The sequence below is a fragment of the Hemibagrus wyckioides genome, linkage group LG03, assembly GCF_019097595.1.
Source record: "Hemibagrus wyckioides isolate EC202008001 linkage group LG03, SWU_Hwy_1.0, whole genome shotgun sequence".
Taxonomy (NCBI): Eukaryota; Metazoa; Chordata; class Actinopteri; order Siluriformes; family Bagridae; genus Hemibagrus; species Hemibagrus wyckioides.
Window position 1 is genome coordinate 22,352,441 of NC_080712.1, and position 6,000 is coordinate 22,358,440.

The following is a 6,000-nucleotide window of genomic DNA, read 5'->3' on the forward strand; positions in this document are numbered from 1 at the left end:
AAGTGCACACGATTGCACTTTTCATAGTAATCATACTGTACTGCCACTGATCTATCTATCTATCTATCTATCTATCTATCTATCTATCTATCTATCTATCTATCTATCTATCTATCTATCTATCTATCTATCTATCTATCTATGTATAAATTAACAGTTGAATAGAAAAGCAGAAATATTCTTAAGATTTTTTTGGCCCCTAACTCCAGTATCTAGGTACAGTTAGTGTAATAGAGACTGCATGTAGCTGTGTCGCAGTGTTAGAAGTCTCTGAATACTATTATACATGCTGCTGGTGCGAGGACTTTGGCAGCTTGGCTTGTTTCGAGCTTTATGTACAAAAAGATGCCAAAAAAGGTGACAGTTCAGCCAACAAAACACATTTATTATATTATACCAAATTTCTTCAAATTTTAACAATTTCTTAACTCTAGTAAAAGTTTTAAGCCTCCCTCTCCCCCAGTACTTGTAGGTGCTGATGAAACAGCAGTGTAATCACAGGAGGACAATAAAATAGGGGTCACATGGAGGTAGCTTCCTTCTGACAGCAGCTCATTTACATACAGGATCTCAGATCACTTGTGATGTGAAGAAAAAAGTATGCTAGCTGCTTAAAAATGTCATTGTAAAAAAAAAAAAAAGGAAGCAAAGTTAAACAAAAGAAAAAATGACATGCAGTGTAGAAGAGTGGCCTTGCCTCTGGGCAGCTGTGTGAGGAAAGGCGTATACAGCTGTTTGCAGCACAATGACTAGTACTGCTTTTCTGCCTTCACATCTGGAAGAAAGGACTTGGCTGTTCCACATGATTGATCAACACGCACCGCTCGTAGAATTCACTCTGGTCTAGTTCAAGACTGTATACACAGGGAGAAGGAGCACTGCTCTAACTATGCTGGGTTTTATCGAGGATGAACACAATGAAAACCAATATAAATTAAAAACATACAGTAGACACTAGTGGCGTTTTCACTGCAGTGTTTTTGAAAATGTTAATAATTTATTTCTATATATTTTTTAAATCACTTGACTGATTTAGAAAAGTTTCTGTTAAGTAAAAAGTAGCTGATATGTTGCATGTTCTGAATTTGAGTATGGCTAATGATTTTATTTTATTAAATATTTCTTTCACTCTGTCTCTGGAATATTCCCATTTTGTTACATCGGACCTGCCTGCTCCGTTCTGCAGCCTGGAGATCTCCAGCCACTTAGAACCCATGATCAATTGATATGAACAGCTTTACACTCAAGTCTCCATCAGTGAACAGTTGATAACTTCAACAAGACTCCAGGTTAAAACTAGAATGAATTTTCTGGTTACATAATTGTACTTTTTGGCCATGTATCAACAGATAATATTTGTAATCACACTATCTGGTGTCACCCAGACGAGTTTGCCTTCCATTCTGAGTCAAGGTTTCTTCCTCATATCGTCTCAGAGAGTTTTTTTTCCTCACCATTGTATATAAAAAGTCTTTCTGTAAAGCTGCTTTTTTATTATTAAAAGCATTATGGAACTAAAAATGAATTCTACCACTGCTGGATGGAAACATACTCAGCGCAATCAGTAGCAGGCATCGTACACACACGTATGACGTGTCCCAGGCTGAACTTGCTAAGGTCAGCATAGCAGTGGTGTAGTCAAGAAAAAGTGCAGACTCAGTACTGCTTGCATGCTGCCAAGACCCCCGCCATTATCAACATCCCACACCCTGACGCCCACTTATCTACAACACACAGAAGAGCCAAGAACAGCTGGTGCAGAGAGAAGCCCAGTGAACATGTTCCACAGCGGTGTGCTCTGGCCTCTGTGTGCTAGTGAGACGTTCAGAGCTCAGAAAGCAGCTACCATCCTGTACACTGGACACAAAGCCAAGTTATGGCATTTAACTCCCTGCTTCATGTTTGTGTTTAGAGTTTTGCTTCACAGTAGCTGCGTCTGAAATCGTATTGTGACAGAACCTCGATACCTGCATTCCATTCAGTACGTCCTGATCAGTATACATGTGTAGTAGGAATGCAATCTGGATATACCACATCCATCATGCTGGCACTGTCAAGTGACCAACAACGTCAATAATAAGATACTCAGATACAGTTTAATGTTTAATACTTACTTATTGCACTTACACTTAAAAAATGACGTGCTGCATTCTGTTATTTTTTTTCCTCCTGCAGCTCTTCCACACCAATCCCAGTGCATTATGGGATAACACAGTGTCCTTTATTCCAATATTGCAGAGTCAAGGCATGAGGTATCCGAGTTTTATGAATAGTGAGAATGAGGACATACTGCTCCTTTCACATACTGCATTTCTCCTACTGTATAGTAGAGCACTAGGGATATTTGGACACAGCCGGCGAATGTCACATACATGACTTGTGAGGTAGCACATGGCTTTGGCTGTAGTTGCTGTGGTTGCTACACTGACCGTGACCGTATGGTGTTTCTCCCTAATGTCCAGGAGATCCTTGTTTCTTGAAATAAATGGCAACACACAACTAAGTATATAACTAAATAATAAAGACACAGAATCCATTCAGAATTTCATGGTTACTGGGATTGTACATGCCAGTATTGCCATAGTACTAATATTTCATTCATTTATTCGTATTCAGTGCTTTATCCGGGTCAGGATCATCATGTTGGATCATCTATCCCAGGAACACGGGAATACACCCAGGATGAGACTCCAGTCCATCACAAAGCAACATGCATACACATATTCACCTGCTCATTTACCTCTTGGGGTAATTGTGTTAGGGGTATTGAAGCCAAACTGCCTACTTGCATGAAGTTGGGGGTTTTGGGAGGTGAGAGAACACTGAAGAACTGGAAGAAAAGGCACATGGAGAACATGCGTCCTGTACTTATTTGCAAGTGTATAACTGAGTCTATAAAATAGAATTAGGAAGAATTTTAAAAAATGATACAGATCGAACCTCTCAGATCTTTTTTGTTATTATAACAGGATGTTGTGGAGTTTCATTGTGATTATTGCGCCCGAAACTGTCTGATTTATTTCAAAATTTGCTATTTTTTCCGCAAATATTGGCAAAATTACAAGCACAGGATTCTTCTTTTAAGCCACTACCAAGGAAGACAGATATGTAAATACTCTCCTAGGACAGCTGTACTCATGTTTCATGCACGTGAATGGTGATGATGATGTCACACATTGCGCCTTGGCCTAAATCGGCCGAAAATCTGCAGTCATTTTGAAAAATTGCACACTCCTCCAAAATATCAGGGAGTAAATTAAGATCTCAAAAACCAAATCAGTAAGGCACAGATTATAATTAACAGTAATGATATCCACAGTGCTGTGTATTTCTTGTGTATGTCTAGGACGTAACGCTCATCTGTCAGTTCCACCCCCACCAAAATCCAAGAAAGACTTGGAGCTCAAAAGGAATTGAATGTTTTATCTTCAGCCATGAATGTCCCACAGACTTTTTAAGGGCTTTTGTATATTTGTGTGTGTGTGTGAGTGTGTGCACGAGTGAGAACGATGGAGAGGGACCTTGGCCTATGGCTCTCACTAGTCACCCCCCCCCCCCCCCATACACAGACATTTAAGTTGGAGATTGCGTCTTCTTTTGTTCAGGGATGCAGGGTGGATGGGATTACCCCCTTCTCCTTGTTATAAACCCCCCCACCCTGAAAAAAAAACAACAAAAAAAAACGCCACTGCATTGTGTAAGGACCGGCCGCTTGTTGCTCGCCTTCTGGCTGTGCACGCTCCCCGCTCCACAATGGCTGCCTTTTAAACCCAGCAGTCTCTCGACAGAAACACGACATCCTCTAAGCTGTCTGTCTTTCTCACCTTTTATCCGTCGCGCCCTTCTTCTTTTTCTTTTCATTCTCACATTCTTTATTCCTTTGACTCTTTCACTCGGGATTCCTTATAAAATGCTTAAATTCTAAGTTTACCTGCTTCCTTTGCTCTCTTCACTTCTTGTTAAGTGCAGCAGTGAGCTCGTTTAGTCTCACCTAACTCTTAACCTTCCATTAACTGAACGTTCCCTATATAGTGTCAGATACGTAAGCGACCATGAACACTCTGTATTTATTTCACTCTGTCTAGTCATGGGCAGAGCTTTAAGCAGACAAAAGGCCACTGAGACGGAGACAGCTGTAGCCTTCGCTAGTCCTGGGTGTCACCGGAGTCCGTCGTACCTCAGGGTAACAGGCCACAGAGGTCTGGCATGCAGCATCTCCAAACTTCAGGTCTGCAGCTCCAGACACAGACCCAGGCTGCTCCCACACTTAACATGTTGAGCTCGCTACCCTTCGGCACGGCCAAATGTTTCTGCAGCTGCCCTTTTGTCCCTGCTCCTTGAGTAAACAAAGGACAGATACAAATTAATGACCTAAATTCATAGAGTACAGAACATGAGTGAATCGGTGTGACCCAGACAGACAAATGAATATCTATCACCTCTAATCAGCTACCAGCATTTTAAAGGAACAAAACTTACCTTCACTTTTTTTTTTTTTTAATCATTATATTATTAGTAGTATTGCTGGATTTTTTTAAAAGGTTACTGAAGTTACTGAAGAATCCTATCAGGTGGCTGATGTTCTGGTTTAAGAATAAAGAAATTCCGTGAAATATTTCACTTTAAAATATTAGTTGATGCAACACTCGAGAAGCACTGCATAGGAAAGTGTGAATGGATTCATGCAATTCTTATCAACTCACGGGGGGAAAAAATATTTTTAAAACGAACAATGGTCATTTAGAGCATTTATTATTATTATTATTATTATTATCATCTTAATTATAAATTTAAAACACTAAAACACGTTAAAATGTTCTTAAAATGAGGTTCCAAATGTATAGAAATATATAAACCCTAATAAGCAATAAAACCCTGAGCACTCTCTAGTTCTTCTCCTCTACATGCCTTCCTTCTTATTTTTAAAAACGATTTAAATTTCTTATTCAGATTTCACTTGGTGTTACGTGTTTGACAGAAAGAACAATAACCGGCTTTTTAAATAACTTTTCTGTATTCGTTTAGGATTTTGAAGATCTGGATCTTGAGTATAATTCAGGAAAATTACTTCATGTTTATGGAAAACAAAAAACAAATCTAAACAAATCCTTTGAGTTGGAGGGGGAATTGAAGGTATAGCATTTTAAAAACCTTTATCTGATTGAAGAAGATGGTATGTGTGTGTGTGTGTGTGGGGAGGGGGAGCTTGGAGCTCAAGGCCATCTGTGGCAGAAGCTTGTTGAGTAACGCTCTCTGCCTTAAATGTGGTCAATATTTAGAGTATTTATAAGGCCAGGTTTGCCGAGCAGGAAGACAATAGATCATTCTGATTTGTTTCGCTGGAAAACTGTACTTGAGGAGTTTTGGCAGCAGGTTAGGAGTGTGCGTGTGTCTGAGGGGACAGGAGGAGGGGCTGCTTTTCATCAAGCTGCTGCACATTTTCCCTGGTCCAGCCCACGGCTTTGCTGGAGCACCAGCCAGATATTAAAGCAGCAAATACATAAGCGTGCACACAGACACACACACACACACACACACATCCGGACAGTACCCAATTCAGAGACCTCACGCACTGGAAAACATGTTTCCACCCACTCAACATCTACAGTAAATACGATTATTCAACTGAAGGCAAAGACACTGCCTTGACAGTGTATAAATCATGATTCCTTCTGGCAGCTCCAAAGGCAAGAAACAACACTTCTCACAAATGAATGAAGGTACTTATAATTTATTGCAGTTTGCACACAATTTAAAAATTTCACCAACAGCACACCAAAAAGTACAAAACTAAACAGCCTCATAATTTACTTCCCTTGAGAAAATGAAACATACTATGATTGTCAAAGCTAACGGTCTAACTCCATAAAAAGAACAATGTGAACATACCAAACTCTCAAAAGGGAAGCAAATACATGTGAAGTCAATCTGCCTCTTTTTTTTTTTTTTCAGAACGCGATTGTCCTTTTTTTTTTTTTTTTTCTTTTTTTTTTTTCCTCC